Genomic DNA, 22,609 nt, shown 5'->3' with positions numbered 1-22,609 from the left:
GTTGTGTAATGGGAAGTATTTATATTACGTGGCCAATAGCTGGTGGTGGAAGTAATGCCATTATGATGGACATGTGGGACCCACAGCCCACCCCTTGCAGGTTACTCAGATTCATCTGTAATGCAGCATGCAGGAATGCCATAATAGGGTTGCCTGCAATCAGGTCCTACATATACCCCCCCAATGTCAGGCTGTGTCCATATGTGGCACCTGTCTGTGTTGTAGCATGGCAGAACAGTACAGCTGTGCAGGAAGGTGTTGTGAGATTGTGGACCTGATGTCTGAATGTACCCCACATATAGGTATGCATATGTGTACATATGCACACATATATAATATATAAAGATATATATATATATATATATATATATATATATATATATATATATATATATATATATATATATATATATATATATATATATATATATATATATATATGCATGTATGTCCACAAACATACAGATACCCATGTATAGACATATCTATGAGCACATATATACATCACATATATATGTATATATATATATATATATATATATATATATATATATATATATATATATATATATATATACCTATATGCACATGTCTACATATATACAAATGCACACACAAACATATATGTATGTAAATACATGTCCCGTATATTACTACCACAGTGATGCATGTTATGTGTTAGGCAACAGCAGACATAGCAATACACACAGATATCTACAGCTGGAAGTGTGTGCAACATGGATTGGTATGTCACATGTTAACCCCTTGTTGGGACCACATTGCCCTCATCTCTGAAGTATGGAATGGGAATATGGGGAAGTATGGCAGGTATAGTTGTGGAGGTGGTCAGGGTTCATAGATATAGAGAACAGTCTACAAGGGTGGTATGTGACCCATGGGGGGTGAACACCCTGGATGGTGTGTGTGGTCTGTGATGTGGATGCCCCATGGCCCCCACTATGGACACAATGGGAACAGCAGTCCACGTCCTGAGTTGCCTGGCCTGGAGGCTGAGCAGGAAGAGAATGTCAGCCCTGTGAATGTTTACTGGGTGTCTCAGAGTGATGTTGCACATCCCACATGTGTCTGTGGAGCCTGTTATGGAACAGACCCTGGACCTGACCTCAGGGAACAGGAACATGTCTGTGTGTGCCCCCCGGGGGGAACAAACATCCCCTGGGTTGGTTCTACCTGACGGTATTGCTGGACCAGTACATGAGAAGGCCCCAGGGTGGGACACACATGTGATGTGGCCTGGTAACATGGCCAGATGGGTCTGGAGAGGTGGTTCTGCTGGCCAATAGTACATATACATGTTATTCTGTCTCTGTTATAGAACATATGTTGATAGTAATAGTCTACACAATACCAGAACATGTCCAACAGCATGCATAGATATCCCCAATAACACAGAATGTCAGATGTGCAGCAGTCACTGAGCAGCCATACCACAGACATGTATGGAACCATAGTGGCCATGACAATGGCATGCTGGTGAATAGTCTGTAACAGACCAGCAATGATAGTGTCCACACAGGGAACATGGCTACAATCACCTATCAGAAAGTGTGGCACAATACAATGTCTATCCCACTGATAGGTAAGCTGTAGCCATACCTAATGAGTTGTGTGTACAGTTTGTTGTAGCTGATATGGTGGGGAGGTTACAGAGATGTGTATTAAGAACTGTTGTAACCTTGCTATATGAGTTGTTCAGACCTGTTTCCATCTTTATATCTTCAGCCAAGATGTCACATGCTGCTGCTGCAGTCTGGGGGGATCACCTCACCACAGAGGGGTCATGCCATCCATCCCCCCTGACACGTGTGGAAGAGCTCTTGGCCAGCCTCGTGGCACCTGCCTGTCCGGCCAGCCACCAACCACTGGACACCTTTGTGGAGGTGGGTGTCACCCACACACCAGCGAAGGAGCATGCAGGTAAGGAAACAGGGCACATCAGTAGACCACTGTTGCATATACATCCGCATCTGGCATGTCATAGATATATTGTGTTGCTGCATAGTAGTGATAAACAAATGTCCAGATGTGGTAGTATTGTGGAAATGTACCATTGATGTATTGTAATACTGTACCCACCCTGTAGCACTGCCACAAGTGTGCCCACTGACATTGCATCTCTCACCCTCTTATGTAGGTCCCTCCAGGATAGCACCAAAGCAGCAGCATGTAGCTGGTGAGTATGGTATATGTAGATGCTTGCCAACACATCAGGCATGTAATGGCGATGGGAAATTCCATGCACACATCTAACACACCTACCCAGAATGCATGCTATACATGTGCATGTATTGTTGCTGTGAAATGCACGGCATCACAGGGGTGACCATGATGGGGTATTGGAAGGGTATTTCAGACACCTGCATGACAACTAACATCTTGTCATTGCGGAATGTGTCCACAAAGAGTAGCATAATGGTGGGGGACATGGCCTACAGTAGGGACATGTTTGGAACAACACCCATATACAGTGCAACACCAGTGTATATACCTGTAGGACAATGGCAACTGCAGCAGAGATACACTATGCATATGGCATTACAGTAGTCCACATTATCAGTCGGGACCAGGCTGTAATATGTGGTGTTCAGTGCATGGGACACTGCAACGTGACACACATGTGTAGGGCTTACTTGTCATGCATCTGCAAAAAGGCTGAAGGAGGGGGGATGTCAGCATGACACACTGGTGCACTGCAGCAGGGAACCTAAGGATGCTAAGAATAGCAGTATCCACACATAGTCAGGTTCAGGACCTGTGGCAGATGTAACCCTACCCCCACAGCAATAGTGAGGGCAATGTGTGAAAACCAAGGGATGCGCACATGAGTATACCTTGCAATCATGCAGAATAGAGGGAAATGTGTAGGGCAGACTGAACATACACTGGCAATTGCAGATGGCCCACACTGGTATATCCCCGCCAGGAGTAGTGACTGCTGTAGTACACACAACAAGAGGTGCGTCAAACTGTCATAGCACACACATGCCCACATAGAGTGTATGCATCGTGGTCAGCATCCGCATACCTATCACATTCCCTAGACACTGCATGTGAAAGTACAGGACATATGCCACATATCAGGCACATTACTGTTACGATATGCAGTGATATGGTCCCAATGCAGATCACAGATGGGTGCGTTATATAAGGAAGTGTGTGTACACCCCCATAGCCATGGTATGCTTTGATGGTTGTTAGTGTAAGAGTATAGGATTGGTCATACATGGTCCACGATGCTGAGTGCTGTACATCAGGCATTCACAAATGACAACTGTCCACATATCATCCCAGGTATGTGTTGCTGGAAAACATAGGGGCTGTGAGCATTAAAGCTGACATAACTGACACAGTACTACACATTCCGCAATGGATCAAACACCTTTGAGGTGTGGTGCACAGTACATGGCAGGGTGCAGAACAGATGCACAGCAGTACTGTGTACATGGGTGCAATGGTATCCAGGAGAAGGGGCATCACCTAGTGACAGAGCATATGCATCACACACATGTATACTATTGCTAGCATGGATTGACTATAGCTGAACTGCATGCTGTTCTGTACCATATGTTCTGCATGTTGACAGATGGGTAATAGGAGGACTGTGTGTACTATCATTGTGCAACCTCACTTGTATGTGTGTGTGCGTGGGTGCATCCTGGTGGTTAGATAGTTTTTCTGTAGGGTCAGTCTGGTGAAGTGGAGGGAGGTGGATGCATGTAGGATGTGTGTGTGCATGTGTGTGTTTGTGTGGGTGGCCATATATGCACATGTGAGATTGTGGGGTGTTCATACAGCTCTACCCCCCTTTGGGACCATGCAGTACATGGACATGGACTGCCACATTACACACCAGGAATACCTGTCATGTGTGTAATCACAGAGCAGCTGATAGTATAATATGGCCTGCAGCATGTAACAGGCATCAAGAGGGAAGGTAGGCAGCAGGTACACCCTTAATATCGCATTCAGCAGGGAGGTCACCTACAACCCATGTATGCAGCACTACAGATGCATTGGGAAGTACTAGTCAACATCAAGGAGTGTCTCCATATATTACAGTTGTCACATGATAGGCTGAATGAGCAGCATATCTGGCATGTAGTGAACATTACATACACATGCCACACCAGTGCATGATATTATGGACAGAACATAGTACCCCACACATATAGAGGCCATGCTCATGATGTCCAGACATACAGAGGGTGCATACCGAATGACAGCAGTCAGGCCATGTAAAACCACTACACACAGGTCAAACAGGTAATGTAGTAACAGGTCTTGTGGTGTGACCGCCTGTGTAGGCCTGTAGAGGACTGATATGTTAAGGAGTCGTATCACTGTGTGTATGTTAACATGTGTGATGCAGGATGGGGTACCACATGGACATATACGGGGGACTGTCTGTAAAGTCATGTACTGGTAGGTATTACAGACATGTGTGTGTGTGTGTGTGTGTGTGTGTGTGTGTGTGTGTGTGTGTGTGTGTGTGTGTGTGTGTGTGTGTGTGTGTGTGTGTGTGTGTGTGTGTGTGTGTGTGTGTGTGTGTGTGTGTGTGTGTGTGTGTGTATATACCGTTAGGCAATGCTGTACGGGTTTTAAAGTGCATTTACTGTTTTCCCCCCACAGGTGGCAAGGTGGGTCAGGGTCCCTCCTGCATGCAATCTGATGTTGGTGTCCATAAAGACAACCGAAGATGATGATAGTACTGTTGAGGCAAGGGTGGGGTTGTCAGCAGTTGACACTGCACCAGCATTTGACATCTCCCTTTTAGCCACCCCTCTGCACACAGGTTCAATGCCTATACATTCCCCATCACCAGTGGCCATAATGGAGGGACAGCTGGCATTTGGTGGCAGTGCACAGGAAAGTGTGGTAACCATGCCTACTGTGTCCGGTCACAGTAGGTATAGCCGGATGTCCTACAGGGCACCACAAATGCGGATGTCCCAGGGTGCTCATGGTAGGGCTGCTAGACATCATGCTCCTGGCATAGGTGATATAGCTGGTACCAGCAGGCGCATGTTTTAGGCTGTCATGGCAGCGCAGGCATGTATGGAACGTTACGCCAGACAGGGCCTAAAGCTGCAGGGGGCTGCTCTCGCATCTGTAAGTGACAAACTCCGTGAACTGTCTGGTGCCATTCGTGCTTATGCTGAGCTCGTGGATAGATGGCATAGTGAGATGATGGCCCTCATCGGCCGTGGTGTGTCCGTGCTTCAACGTGTAGTGGGGATGCGGCGATGGCCACATGGATGTGGGCCAGCAACACCAACAGCTGGCAGTCAACGTGGACATGCTAGGACACCAAGGGGCTCCCGTAGTGGCAGTAGCAGCCCCGGCAGTGTGGTGGGGGTGTTGTTCACACCAAACCACAGCAGGTCTCGTGCAGGTGGTCCTGACCAGTCCCAGGAGGGGCCTGGTACCAGCAGACATTTGTCATCAGCAGAGAGATGGTGAGAGTAGCACATCACTGCCTGTACCTGGACGTGCCCATGGAACCCCTGGCAGGCACAGTCCATGTGTCCATGGCCGGAGGCAGTGAACTGCACACCCTGCCAGGTATGGTTTGCAGCTGTCCATAAACATCTGTGTAGGGCATCCACATGGCAGAACTGTGTGCATGCATACCCACACACTATGCAAACACACCTAGGGCAACCCCATACCTACTCACACCACATCAACACACCCAGCTCACCACAGTACACCGCTCACCCACACACATGTTGTCAAATGTATGGCCAACCCTCGGCCTCTGGCAAACCAACATCACACCATGTGCATATGATGATACCTGTGCCACATCCCTGTCATCCATATCATCAATGCACGGACAGGCTGATATGGTTCTGATGCACACAGTGACTGTATTACAGTGTACCCCAGTACTGCAGTGTAACATGTTGTAGGGAGTAGAGTGTAATATATATATGGCATATAGTGTAGCCATCCACCAATGATGCCTTATAGCTGTTAGTAACACTAGTTGGTTGTGGTCTCTGTAATGTTATCCATTTGTGTTGTAGGTGTACATGTGTCAGCACCAGGATGCCCGGTGCATATGATGATACAAGTGCCACATCCCTGTCATCCATGCCATCAATGCAAGGACAGGCTGATATGGTTCTGATGCACATGGTGACTGTACTACAGTGTACCACATACTGCAGTGTAACATGTTGTAAGGAGTAAAGTGTAATGCATAAATGGCAGGTAGTGTAGCCATCCAGAAATGATGCATTATAGCTGTTAGTAACACTGCTTGGGTTTGTTCTCTTTAATGTTATCCATTTGTGTTGTAGGTGAACATGTGTCAGCATGAGGATGGTCTGCACTCATATTCCACAATGAGGTATGCCACTGTGTTGAGACCATGGCTGCAACATATCTGGGGTATAGTTTAACACATGTCACAGGTTATTAAAATGGATAATGCCTGTGCCACATGGACAGGTGATCCACTGAGGCATGTATACACTGCAACGTGATGTAGACCCATCCACATACACGCACACTGTTACTTGGAAACACTGGGACTAGATCCCTACCTAGCTATGTAGTGATAATAAAGTGTGTGGCTTACATTGCACACACCACACAGCGTTTAGGGTGAGGTGTGTCCCAGGTTACATGCTACATGCATAACATCCCCAGACGAATACAGTATGCTAATGGGGGATGTAATGGGTGTATATGGACAATGCATAGTGTGACATAACTTCATATACACATTAACAGACACATAACAACCAGACACACATCTGAGATACCAGGGTGTATCACTGCTAACTAAACTGACCATGTGTCCAATGTGTTACAGGTAGGCTGCATACAGCATATGCATAACTGGCTTGTATTGTGGTATCAGTTACCTGTATGTTTGATGGTGACAGTGGTAATCATAACGTGGTACATGAGACACATACCGGGTGTACCTTGGTGTAATGACAGTGTACACAGCACCCACATCCCCCAGTGGATATTGTACTCTCTGAAACCCATGATGACATTCTGCCATACCCACCATCACACATTGGTCGCAACTGCAATACAACCAATAGTATACCCCAACAGTGGTACTACAGGGATATGCATCTAATGCACATACCACACAAGTAGTATGGTGTCGCGTTGTCATGCCTCACCCATGGGCAGCAAGAACACTATCTGTACTGTGTGGCAATGGGTATTGTAATAAGAGTCTGTGGCCTCGGAATGCTGTACCCTATAGATATATGGACATGAACAACTACACACACATGCCAGAACACAATGGGTATCCCATGCCTATCAACCCATTTGTAAAACACTGTTGTGCTGGTACTGCAGGGCTCATGTAGCCGGTATGGATGGGAACTTAACAGGGTACATGTAATGTCCCATAAGCAGCAGCTATAACTGACTATGGCAATAGGTGTTGCATTGGTTGTGAAGGCCCTCATGGAATTCCCAAGTACAGGTGTGCTAACACACAGACACCGCTATACTCAGTCATGCACACGTACGTATGTGTCAGTACAGGGGTGCATCGCTGCAGGTGGTCATAGCTGTGTACCTAGCTATTGTCCAAGGGGAGATGGGTTGTGTAGGGGTTGTGTGTACAGTAGTATCCTGTCACCTGCCAGGTGGTGGCGGGCAATCTATCGACAGACACTACTTTGGTAACCCTCAGGGTGAGAATGACATGCAACAACCAATCCTCCAGATGCCTCCTGCACATGACCACTGAGGTGATCAAGTTGACATGTATGCAACATGCATTACAACATATGGTTAGTGTCTGTGATGGAGACCTGTACCCAAGCATGTTCGGTTGACTGTGATATTGTAGTGGAGGTACCCATGGCATGTGTTGCATACACAGTGACATCTCCTATATGTGCCAGTTCTTACACAGCTAGGCTGATATGTCAGCATCAATCAAGCATAGTTTGCCTATACATATCCCAGCTGGATACCTGCCATCTGCACATCTGTACAGGGACTGACAGTCATTAGCTTTGAAAGTAGCTATGCAGCAGCATGAGTGTGCTGACAGACATCTGACAACAATACGTATGCCATGACTACATGTCAGAAGCCCTCACTAACATGTGCTGTACAGACGGTAGTCTACAGTTACATTCCACATGATGGATCATTACCCAGTAAGGGGTATATACTGTGACACAGCTCACACACCAGGGATACAACAGGGAGGCCTCAGTGTCCAGCTATGCCGGCAGGTGTGCCTATTGTCAGTACTACATTTAGCACTCTGCGCTTGCATGGGTTAGCAATGTCAATAGTAGTACTGCCATGATACACTACATGCCAGTGTGACAGCACATACACTGAGCTACTACACCTGCATGTAACACATTCACATGGATAACAGTGCTGTACAGCCCCCTTATATGTCTGTGTCTCACACATGACACTCACACCCCTTGCTACTGTAGTGACAGCATGTAGATGCATGTATTGTACATGGCATTACATACACTTATTACAGATTGTCAGACTGGGTGGTGTGACCTGGTTACCAGGGCCAAGCCATGCTTCGCAAGTATTAACATTGCTGCAATATAACAGCTGAGCTGATTTGTACACTGGTAAGCGAAACCTACACTGTGTAAGCACCAGTTAGTTTACCCATAGGTTAGCACTGCTTAGCTTCATGCAGACCCACACAAACGTGCTTAAAGCTGCTAAAAACTGCCTTAACCACTCTGTATCCAACAGCCCTTGTTCTGCCCAGCAACAAAATAAACAGCCCTTGCAGGTCTTGAACCCAGGGCCCTGTACACTGAAGTCACAGTACTTAACCATTACGCCATGACCACTGTGAAGACAGCTGTTGTTTTACCAATATAGCTGTCAATACACATATTGAGTAGTACTGAACAATTGCCTTTAGTTCCTAAATTGTGTAGTCCTTGTCATTAATATGACTGTTGCATCACATATGTTGTTTTATCATAATGTACACATAGCAGATACATACAGTGAGATACATCTGAGAGGGTATACACAACCGTGAGGTTTACTCATGACAGGGATATGGTTGTATACATATAATAGGTCTATATATGTCTACATGTACATACACATGTATACTCGTACATATGTCTGTATACACATCTGTATAGTGCTACATATATTTTGCCATATGTACATCTCTTTGTATGTACATATATGTATATACATATATGTATATATAGATATACATATATGTATATATAGATATATGTATATATAGCTCCATATGTATGCACATCCTATGTGTACAGATATGCCTAGTTATGTTGGTATATATATATATATATATATATATATATATATATATATATATATATATATATATATATATATATATATATCTACAACTATAGGGTTGTGGCTGACAAAGTTCGCAGATGACTGCAAACTAGGCACCATAGTCGATACACCAGCTGACACATACATCCTACAGAAAGGCCTCACCGAAAAGGACAACTGGTGCCGGAATCACGGCCTTAAACTGAATGCCAAGAAATGTATAGTCATCCCCTTTGGGAAAAACAAAATACCCACAAATTATCACATAGACAGTAACCTACTAAGTACTGAAAAAGTAATCAGAGACCTGGGGACCCAAGTTGATAGTGACCTCTCATTTGACACCCACGTTGCCAAAGTGGTTAGAAAGACTTTCTACCTTGCCCACCTTATCATGAAGGGGTTCACATCCAGATCAAAGGAGGTCATCATGTCCCTGTACTCCTCCCTTATCAGGCCCATGATTGAGTACAATGCCCCATTTTGTATGTACCTCACCTGGCACTTACAACAGCTGGAGAGACCCCAGAAGTACCTCACCAAGAGGATCAAGGGTTTCCAACATATGTCATATGCTGCCAGGCTAAAGAAACTCCAGCACTATTCAGTAGCATACCGCCTGCTCAGAGGTGATCTGTGCCTGACATACAAGGCCATGTCCAACCAGGAATTGATGGACATGCTCCACCTCAAAAAATCAAAATCCATAAGAACCACGAGAGCCAAAGATTTAAACCTCAGTACAAACATGAATAGAACATGCTGGAGAGACAGATTCATAACTCAGAGGCTTCCCATACTCTGGAACAAAATCCCAGTCCATGTTAGGCAGAGCCCCTCACTGTCTCTCTTCAAGAGAAATCTTGACGAGTGGATGGGAGATCGTAGGTTTACCCCAGAGGTCACCCCTGTATCGCTACTTAACAGAGGCACAGTAAACTAATTTTAATAAGTAAGGGGGTCTTCAATGTGTCACTACTAGACAAAGGCACAGTACTCTAAATTTATTCTATACACCTTAGTACCACTACATGGGGTGGCGAAAGCCACATCTCTAGGGCTAGGCTTGCAAATGCCTCAGGGCAGATAGCCTAGTACTAAACTATGAAACTATGAAACTATATGTGCATACACCTCTATTCTGATGTACCTACTACTGCCAATATATATGCAGATATCCATACATATATGTGCATATGTATCTCTATCTGTATATTTGTAGGCATATATTGCTCTGTATATGTATATATCTGGGTGTTTATATGTGTATCTATGTACATATACATATCCAGCTATATATGTCAATATGTATATGTGTATATATCTATAGAGATATCTGTATAATTATATATACATATATTTTCACCATATGTCCTGAACATGGGGTGTAGCCCTACCTCAGCCCCTTTAGCCCCAACTTCATAGTGCATGGGATGTCAGGTATGTATAGCAGGTATATTTATAGACTATTGATACTGTAATAGGGATTGTCTTCACAGACATGATGTGTAGGGAGGTGACATCTGCTTTTAACATGTGCTCCATTGGCTACTGACAGACATCCTAAGGACATCATAGTACAGTACCACTGCTAGCACAAATGCTCCTGTGGTCTACAGCAGAGATATTGGGCAATATATGTGGACATTCTGACACACTCTGGACAGTCCACAGGTATACACAGAACCCCTTAGTGCAAGATATGTGGACCAACCCTGACGATGTGAATGCTAACAGTCATGTAGATGGGTATAACACATAACGACTGGTATACATTTGCCTCCATAGGTTATGCATTCACACACCCCTGTCTGTCCTGGCACATAATAACCGCTGGTACAGAGGTGCCATGGCCACATACTAACCAGTAGATATTGACATACATCTGTACAGCATCCTACCACTCTGTCTGGCATACATGACTGTTAAGGGAGGCCCGGCAGCAGTACATCTGGCAAGTATCTGGACATGACATCTCACTGGGTAAGTACACTAAGCTGCTAGGCATGTAACAAAGCACTGTGCAGGCTACAGGCAGACTAGCTCAAGACTGGCCTACATTTCCTTTGGGGGAATGCACATGTACCTGCATATATAGCAGGCTCTACAGGCATGTCACAGCACAGAGTAGGATACATCAGTGTGAAAGTGCATAACCGCAACCAATGTGAACACAGCCACAGCCACATATGGTAAGCTAGTGTAATATTACAGTATATGGGCTATCTGTTCAACACCATCCTCATATGTGCCACTCACACACTAACCCTACATATACTGGGCCGCTACACAGTGTGGTCTGATGCCTGTCTGTGGTATGGGACATGTGTGTGTATGGCCCTACAAACATGTAAGCCAATAGAGTAACATACAGTGGAGCAGCATGTAACATCAGATAGAACAGGGCAAAGAACAATGACATCTACCACAGTCTGTACACAGCCAAAGCACATATTAACAATACACACTGTCAACATTCACTATAAGTACACATACATCAGTACTGTGCACATAACCACAGAATTTAACCCCTACTATACACAACATGTGCAGCAGTTTGATATCTCACTGGCTTGTTATCAGATATCATGTCACTAATTATGGTGTACAGCACATATGTACCTCTTACTGCATGACACGTACATAGGTTGACAGAGTTGTAGCTGGAGGCACATACACAGGGCCAATATTGACATGCTGCTGTGAAAACGTCATACATTTACTTTTGTAACAGGGTTTGTTGCAACATATGTCCTATAAGGGATATGAAGTCAGTAACTCTCACGGTTGTCACCATCTACAAACTGCAATCCTCACACTACCTTGTGCAGTTCACAGATAGGTGCTTGGGTAACACATGAAACAAAAGGCACCACACACTGCCCAGTCTGCAGATGACACTACAGTGGGGGTTTCCTCATCAACATAGCACTGACATGACAGGCATTAAAACATGTGGGACAGCCATACCCACACACACACCCTGTTAAACCAAGATGTAGGACAGCCATATCCATACACACCCTGTTAAACCAACATTAGTCCAAATGCAGTATAGCAGCACTTACAGTCTGTAGTCAGGTCAGGCACATCCCCCTCCTGTGTGTTGGCCTGTTTCCACAGTGTATGTTGTTAGAGGTAAATCCCCAATCCATCTGAGATGCTGCTTGCCAAACAACAGATCGAGTCCCTGCTCACAGTGAATGAAAAGGTCCCTCACCAACATGATGTTCCTAGATATTGGAGTGTGTTTCCATGCAATTGGCTATGGGAATGTTACCACAGCTGTTCCACATGCAATCAGCTAGAGGAGGGCTGCAGTTCGTGCACAGGCCATCAGCTGATCCTGACCATCACTTAAAATACACATGCTGCTGCCTAAGCAAAGCAGTCTCCACATCCACCAGAGAGGGAGTGAGAGAGGCAGACAGAGGCAAAGAAAAGTCAGGGAGGGGTGTGAGAATAATACCTAAGCATGTTTGTGTCACACACCTACCAGCACAGGATATCAAACCCCTGATGACTATGTAGTGCTAACACATTTCTATGCAGTTATTGGATGCTCCAGATTGGTTACATGTTGAGGAGTCCTCAAAACGTATATGCGATGGTGAGTGACATCTGCAACAGGGATACGGTAGCTATATGGTAGATGTAGTACACGTGCCTGTCCACGTGAACAGGTGCCAACGTCAACACAGCCACACTCTCACAGGGACGCACACACACTGACACACTTGGCAGGGCCATTAATACAACTCATCACTAGTGAGACTGCCAAAACACATTACTGTGCAGGTATCACATGCACCACAGTGGTCATACAGAGGTTATATGGGCAAAGGGCATGTGGAGGTATCTGACATCAGACAGCATGCTTCAGTATGCCAGTGGAGGTATCTGACATCAGACAGCATGCTTCAGTATGCCAGTGGAGGTTGTAGTGAGTGTGAATATGATCATACACATCATACAACATACACACACACACACACACACACACACACACACACACACACACACACACACACACACACACACACACACAAGGTGCCAGTTCTGACATGCATGAGTGCATTGCTTCACTGGTGTGTAGTGGTTGACTGTCTCAGATGGCTATACAAGGCTAGGTGATGGGTATACCTTGGCATCAGGCCACATGACAATGGTCTGCATTGTGGCTCAGGGGTGTAGTTTCTGGGTTTTCCCACACAGGTGGGTATTGTATTCATCATCCGGTCACCTGGGTGACTATTGCGTGTGGCCAATGCTGTGCATTGCTTGCCATGTATGTGTTCTTATTCCATGACATGGATGGTGTCTGGGATGTGCACACCTCCCACATCCATGTACAGTGACATGTGGAACTGTACTTGGGGTGTCTTGCCCATGTTGTGTACACAGATTGTTATCATCAGAGATGCCAGTCCTGGCCTCATGTGTCAGGAACTGTTAATGGACAGCAGGTTTACCCTGCACCTATATTGATAGGAAGATACCGGTATTCCCTGGTGTCAGAGGCATCTGTCCATACAGGGCATGTTTTCCAGGCATGGTATGTCCTTTGTAGGTCACATTTGGTGGCGCCACAGGTGTTGCAGGTGTCCAGTGGGGAACATGAGGAAGGTGCACTGTCATCATTTACGTGCCTATTGGACTGATGGATGGGGTGCCATGCCCACTGTCGCCCACTGCAATCGCACCATGGTTACTATCAGTGGGCAATATGCAGGATACTATCAACATAGCAGCTGTTGGCTAGGCAAGTGTGTGTGTGTGTGTGTGTGTGTGTGTGTGTGTGTGTGTGTGTGTGTGTGTGTGTGTGTGTGTGTATGAGACATGGGTTGAGAGTGTTCTCTGGGTAATACTAGGGTTGCTCACATTGTTCACCTGGCCTTGATGTCACATGTAGGGGTATGGATTTGCACCCAAGCCTCTTGGCTATTTCACATCGGTTATCGCTGTACAGTGGACATTGTGATATATACTAGGGCCACCATGAAAGAAATTAGCAAAACCCGCTCCACATTGAGTCCAGTTGTTACACCTCCACACAGGATACGAATTACAAACACAGACACACACACACACACACACACACACACACACACACACACACACACACACACACACACACACACACACACACACACACACACACACAGATACCTGTCATGTCTGGGATTAGAACTCCTACCTAACTAATTTATTACACTACAGCACTATGCAGTTATAGGATGCGCCATGGAGATTACTAGCTACAAACTTCCCAAAGGTGTATTTCGAAGTGGATGACCTCAGCAGCCTTGTCATAGTAGGGCTATGGGGAGGGTAGTGTGTGTTCATGGGCCATAACCCATTCATCTAGAGGTTGACACTCCACATGCGGGCACACACAGGGTTATATTCCACAGGTACGTGTATACAGCTGCAAGATGACTACTTCCTTGTACAGTCATGTTGCAAAGCTAGCATTTGCACCACATAGTCTATAATGCTGACAGATACCAGTGGCTAGTATCTACAGTGAGTGACATCTGAACCACATGTGTTTGTAGCTATTTGGCTGTGTGGTAGTTGGGACAGACCTCATAATGAATGGCTCCTTGTCACAGTCACTCTCTTCCACATATCTATGTATGTCTACTTTTGGCTTATTATAGTGTGTTGCCCTTGGATATATGTCTGTATTCCTATCCACTGTGTGTGCAAAGCATTAGTGGTGCATACTGAGGAGTATCTGCACTAACATCTGCAACTGCCAGATATGTCTGGTCGACTGTTGTTTGCAGACATGGGTTTCATTTGTTTAAGTGTGAGCATGCCCAGTATGACCTTTCAGTATGTTGTTGTCTGACATTGCCTTCATTTCTCTAACATGGGTTTCATTTGTTTAAGTGTGAGCATGCCCAGTATGACCTTTCAGTATGTTGTTGTCTGACATTGCCTTCATTTCTCTAAGTGTGTGAGCATGCCCAGTATGCCCTTCTGTATTGAATGTGTGGATTGATTCTAGGTAGTTTGTACTCCAGTGCAGACCTATGTGTTGTATACCTACAGGTAGCAAACTGTTTCTGCAGGGTATCCGTCGATCATTTGGCAATATGGGGACAAAGTGTGCAGGGGATAGTGTCTTCTGTAGGTGATTCTGTCTGTGCTGCTTTGGCTACATGGTATTGCTATTAGCAGAGATATTCGGACATGTGTACTGTTATACACTGTGATGTTTTCTGTCCTCATGTACTGTCAGGTGGAAATTCTTGCTCACAGTGATGTCTTGGGTGTCAAGGGTGACTGCAGCTATGTGCAGTATTGTGGGCAGATGCCTACATATTCATAGTAGGTTATGCCATCCTGGAGGGGGAGTTGCAGACACTTGCTGCTGGGTCTGTGTATCCGGTTCAGCACCTTGGTAAAGTCCTGGCAGAGGATCTCATACTTGTACATCCATGAACATGACAGTATGGCCTTATATTGCTATGGCAATACCTCACAGCTGTACAGATTCACACAGGTTACCCAGAGGCAGAGGCCATGAGTCAGGACATTACCCCTCTTGTAGTGTATTGGCAGGTATGTAGGCACCCATTTATGTGTTTACAGCCAGGAATAGTGTGTGCACACAGCTTTGTATCGAAACTTGCACATTCCATGCTGCCCACGTTCCAACCCCCCTGTTATTCTATCCTCTTCCTTACATTATGCATACATTTTCTGATACTTTCCCTATGGTTATCACCCCATCAAAGCTGTGTGTTGGCCCACAGTTCATGCAGTGGGATATGGTGGATATGTTACTGTGGTTTATCTACATGGCCTTGCATATGGCTTATGTGGAGTGTGTTGTGTTGTTATTTGGGTGTCCATGACATTACATGAATTGGCAGTATATGTGAGACACAGGCCCTTGGCAGAGGCCTGTGGGCCATTAGGTGTTGATGCAGGCCAGATGTGGCAGGCTGCTGCATTCTGTCAGTCCTACAGTCTCAGGCCACCATACAGTATATTCCCCTGGGGGTGACAGGGTAGGTGTGTTAGGTGTTCATTCCAATGCCTTCTATCAGTCTTGATCAGGTGATGTGGATGCTGGCAGGGTGCTACCTACAGCTAGTGATACACCTGCATGGGCCACTTGCACTGCATGCTGCATTCTATTGCTATTGCCATATACAGGTGGGGTCATATTGTACCCATTCCCCACAGCAGGGATACAACCAGAGAGGTACCTGTGGGTGGTGTTTGCGTGAGCTGGGTGCACATGTGCTATGCACATGACTTGCATCTAACACACAGATATGCATTGGGCATTCCAGTTATGCTTGCATGTGCAGGTACATCAGCTGTTTCCCAGTACATCACTTCTACCTCCTTTGTGATCTGCGAATGTTTGGGCAGACAACACTGGTATCCCCTACTACAGGACCAGATAATGTGATGCAAACCTGTATGTACTATTCTAAGGGCGTGTCCATTTCTCAGTTACACAATATATACTGTAGGGTCTATATCATAACATTGAAGTTCTTTAACATCGAATGTTATTATATCGAACCCTAAACACCGAAGTGTGAAAATATCGAACAGTCAGAATAGTGAATTTTTTTCCAGGGAAAAAATTTGCTATTCCAAGAAACATACACACAGCACAAACACACACAAAAACAGCCATCCACACACATACACTTAAAATCCTACACCCTAACTAAACTTTACATACACATGTAGCTTCACTACATTCCTGTCTATCCTAGATCACCATGCCCCAAGTCGTACTATTAGAACCAAAGCTAAAGCAGCACCCTGGCTAACCAACAATACTAAGCAAAAAATCATTCTCAGAAATAAATCTTGGGATAAATGGCGTTCTACTAAGAACCTAACTGACCACCAAAACTTGAGCTTAGAAACAGTACAAAAAAGCCATCCTGACAGATAAAAAGAACTATTACTTTCAATTACAACAAACCACCAAAAAAGAACCTAAAAAATTCTGGGCCAGTATTAATAATTTTTTATCCCCAGGCCAGTCAATCACACCAAACCCCCAGGACTCTAACCCAAACAATCCCACACAAATAGCTAATGACTTCAACTCTTTCTTCACCAATACCATCCAAACTCTTGCAAATCACCTATCACCTGACACCTCTAAACTACTCTCACCTACTTTAAATACTCATCCTCCCCTTCACTTACAACCTGTATCTACCTCCTTTATCTTATCTCTACTCCAAAAACTTAAACCCACCACCCCCTCTGCAGACAAACTTCCTGCAGAATTCTTGCAGATAGGAGCCAAAGCCACTGCCTATCCCATTTCTATCCTGATAAAAAGTTCTATAAATGAAGGAATTTTCCCTTCTATCTGGAAGATATCTCACATCATCCCACTACACAAGGGGGACAATTCTAATGACTTCTCAAACTTTCGTCCCATAGCACTGCTATCACCTATAGCTAAAATCATGGAAAAATGTATCCATAAACAACTACTTAACCACCTTCTCCATAACAACCTACTTGCTAACTGTCAACATGGATTTAGACCTTCCCATAGTACCACCACTGCATTACTCTCCTTTACCAACTCCATCAACTATAACAGCAACAACAATAATCTATCATCTTCTATCTTCATAGACCTATCAAAAGCTTTTGACATGGTTAATCATAAACTTCTTCTGCACATACTAAAATCTCTCGCACTTGATCCCCCTTCCTTAACTTGGTTTACATCTTACCTAGAAAACCGTCAGCAGGAAGTACTTTGGAAAAATTCACTATCTAATCTCCTTCCTATCTCTTTAGGTGTACCTCAAGGGTCTATCCTAGGCCCCCTCCTATTTTCTATCTTTATTAATGACCTCCAATCAGCTATCCCTAACACTGCCTGCATACAATATGCAGATGATTCTACTATAATCTGCACTGCTTCCTCTCAAACTGAACTACAGTCTCTTACCCAAAAAGCTTTTACCACTGTTGAACACTGGATGGTTTTCTTACCGTTGCCTACTCCTCAACCCCAAGAAAACCAAATTGTTACTGTTCTCACCTACCAGTAAATCTACCCCTCTAAACTTCTCTATTACTTCTACTGATAACACTCTGATTTCTCCTGATTCTACTACAAAACTACTAGGAATAACTATTGACAACAATCTCAATTTTGATTCTCATATCAACAACACAATAAAAGTAGTTAACAAAAAGATTGGATCCCTTTATAGAATCAAACCCTTCCTTACACCTGAAGCTCGGACCACCTTAGCCAGATCTCACCTTATCTCTACCCTTCTATATGTTTCCCCTATTTATACTAACCTCTCTAAAAATAACCTCAAGAAACTTGCTACATCTTACCATAATATTGCTCGATTTGCTACAGGATCTATGTTCAGAACTCACCACGGTCTGAACCTAAAACAACTAGGTTGGCTTGAACTTCCTAACAAGCTCATTTATCAACAACTCTTAATAGCTCACAAAATTCTATATCAACCATCTAAAACACCAATACTCTCTAACCTCATTACTCCATACAATTACCTGAAACACCTACGTTCTTCAAACAAACTACTGGTTAATATCACCAAACCCAATAACTCTGCAGGTGACTGCCTTTTTTGCAAATCTGTTGGAAAAATGTGGAACAAACTACCATCCGATATCTCATCTTTGTCCACTCTTCCACTCTAAAAGACAACTGAAAATGCATCTCAATAAATACTGGCTCTTTTCCTGTACCAACCTAGATTAACCTTCCTTCTTCCTTTCCTCTACCTTAATTCTTTCCTTCTCTTTTACCTGTATCCTTGATAGCTCCCCCCTTACATAACATCTTTGTAGATATATGTTATCTCATATATACTGTATGACCATAAAAAAAATATATATATATTTTACCATATTTGTAAGACAAGTTATTATTTACTCTATGTTTTGATATTATCAAATTTGTGTATTGTAAGTATTTACTCATTTTGCTTATGAATGTTATCTTGTTATGGTTATTTCTGTTTGCATGTGTATTGTGTGTACTAACTCACTTTGTTTATAAATTTCATCTTGTTATGGCTATTTCTGTTTAAACTTGTAATAACCATTGGAGCTTTTCTCCCCGGGCCACCACTGAAAATGGACATATATCCAGCTGGACTAGCCCAGTCAACAAATGTAAAATAAAATAAAATAAATAAATAAATAAATAAATACATACAGTACTAGCTATCCACTTACCTTAACCCAACCCTAACCCTAAGGTCTGTCACAATTGCACACTCATATCACCCGCGCCCTATTCCTAACTCACCTAACCTGCCCCTAACCCTAACCTACACACAATCGCACACTTACCTGAACCCGCACCCTAACACTAACCCACCTAACCCGCCCCCTAACCCTAACCTACACACAATCACATACTAACCTGAACCCGACCCGTAACGCTCCAATATATCGAATGCTGAAAACAGCGAAGCCACAGCAACGGCCCACCGAATTCTTTTCCTGGGAAAAAATTCGATGTCCTGCACCTTCGCTGTTTTCAGCGTTCGACATTACAGGTTCGATATTATAACATTCGATGTTAGAGAACTTTGATGTTATAATATAGACCCATACTGTATGTCTGGGGTACTTTCCCCTGTGTACTGCTTGTATATCTAGCCCAAAAGCCATGCCATGTCAGTCTTTGAGATGGTGACACATATTACCACTATACATTTACAGTGGCTTACTGCGAGCTTGTGTTATACTGGTGGGTATTGTGTATGGCACTGCAGTTGTGAGGACTTGTCTCTGTCATCAGCAGTAGTTGGCAATGGCCACCAGGTCTTACGTCAACATTCATACATACCAACCACTCTCACACAATATGAAACACACACCAACCTAACACACACACATACCTGCATATTGTGCAGATGCTACAACCTATCTTGTTACTTTGGCCACCTCTGTGCATCTGTGCTCTACTGGTATTATACCTACACATACATGTTACTACATTTCTACATAGGGTTGTGGGGGGGGGGGTACACCTGACTGTTATGATGTGTGTACATCGGATTGGATGGGGGCACACCAGACTGTTGCTACATTTCTAAATAGGTTTGGGGGGGCACACTGGACTGTTTCTACATTCTTATACAAGATTGTGGGAGGGGCACACACCTGACTGTTACTACATTTCTACACTGGGTTGGGGAAAGGGGCACACCTGGCTGTTCCTATATTTCTACATAAGATTGTGGAGGGACAGACCTGACTGTTTCTAAATTTCTACACAGGATTGGGGGGGGGGGCACACCTGCCTATTTCTACATTTCGTCACAGGATTGGGGGGGCACACCTGACTGTTACTACATTTCTACGCTGGTTTGGGGGATGGGGTACACCTAACTGTTTCTACATGTCCACATAGGAGTGGGGGGGCACACCTGACTGTTACTACATTTCTACATAGGATTGTGGGGGGACACACCTGACTGTTTCTACATTTCTACACAGGATTGGGGGGGCACACGTGACTGTTACAACACTTCTAAATAGGCTTGGGGGGGCACACCTGACGGTTACTACATTTCTATGCTGGATTGGGGGAAGGGGCACACCTGACAGTTTCTACATGTCTACATAGGAGTGGGGGGCACACATGACTGTTGCTACATTTCTACATGGGATTGGGGGGGCAAACTTGACTGTTACTACATTTCTATGCTGAATTGGGGGAAGGGGCACACCTGACTGATTCTACATGTCTACATAGGAGTGGGGGGCACACCTGACTGTTACTACATTTCTACATGGGATTGGGGGGGCACACTTGACTGTTACTACATTTCTTTGCAGGATTGGGGGGACACACCTGACTGCTTCTACATTTCTACACATGATTGGGGGCGGCACACTTGATTGTTTATACATGTATACATAGGATGGCAGGCACACCTGACACTAGTACACATTTGTTATGACTGTACTGGTATGTCAGGTACTCCATTTCATTCTGTATTCTAACCTATCATGCTGACTAGAGGCATATCAGTGTACTACAGGACTTAGCTTTGGTTGACATACATATTAGTGTCTGACTTCCTACCCTTCAGAACTAACATCCCACTGCCTGACCTGCTGTAGTCTGTCTGTGTAGGCGAGGGGGGAGGTTACCTATAGGCATCACTCAGAGGCCATAGCACAGCCTATGTTTGTGTTTGTCTACACCTGTCCTGCTGGCTGAGACTGTTGTTGGGTATGTGAACCTCCCTGACTGGCATGTGTGAGTCATATGGACACACATGACAGCCAACATATTTCCTGCAGTGGGTTTTGTCACCCTGTGTAGTACTGGCTACTATAGTGATTCCAGTATTTGTTACAGATGTCATGGTGCCACTATGGGTGTCTAGTATCTGCTGGCATACCATTCAGCCACCCAATTCCCTTACATGCTCACATCCATACCATAGATACAGGTAACGACACATTCTACTCCATTTGGCAATTGGTAGGTTGATTGACTTACCTTGTGGGTGTCCCAGTATTGAGGATGGTGCTGGAGGGCTGCCTATGTCAGATTTACATAGTACACTCCCTAAACATGGTTGAGCACAGGTCGTGTCATGTTTGGCATCACTTTTACTGTATGTGCAAGTCAGAGAGAGGTGTCATTCCCTGGGTCCCTACTGTGTCAGTGTATGTGCTATGCGTTGCCTCTTTGGCAAGGCCAGAGCATACTGGGCACGCCTCCATCTGCCTACTGAGGTAGGCTCAGGTTGTTCCTCCTCCAAGTCACTCTGTGCCTGTGCAGGCCTTGGCATTGGTGGGGAGCTGTGTGGCCCTGCCCCATGCTGTTCCTGCTGCAGCTGTTTCCGCAAGATCATATTGTGTAGCATGGCACATACCATAACAATTTGAGTATATGTATCTGGTGAGTACTGCAAGGCTCCACCGGATGTGTCCAGGCAGTGGAACCATGACTTGAGCATCCCAAACACACGCTGTATTATACGTCTGGTCTTGTGCATGTGCCTCATTATGGCATTCTTGTTCAGGTGTGTGTGCATTTTTGATGGGTGTCATCAGCCATGGCTCCAGTGCATAACCAGCATCCCCCACTAGGTGACCATAAGGGATATCCCCATTGGCAAATCTCTGGTACAGCTACATCAGATGCCAGATGTGGGAATCATGATAGTTTCCAGGGCAGACAGCACACACATTCATTATAATGCCCTGGGCATTGCACATGACCTGGTAGTTGATGGAGACCCTACCCTGCTCA

The sequence above is a fragment of the Protopterus annectens genome, chromosome 12.part0, assembly GCF_019279795.1.
Source record: "Protopterus annectens isolate FY-2018-M chromosome 12.part0, PAN1.0, whole genome shotgun sequence".
Lineage (NCBI taxonomy): Eukaryota > Metazoa > Chordata > Ceratodontiformes > Protopteridae > Protopterus > Protopterus annectens.
The sequence above is the reverse complement of the archived record's forward strand: the minus strand, read 5'-3'. Positions refer to the sequence as shown.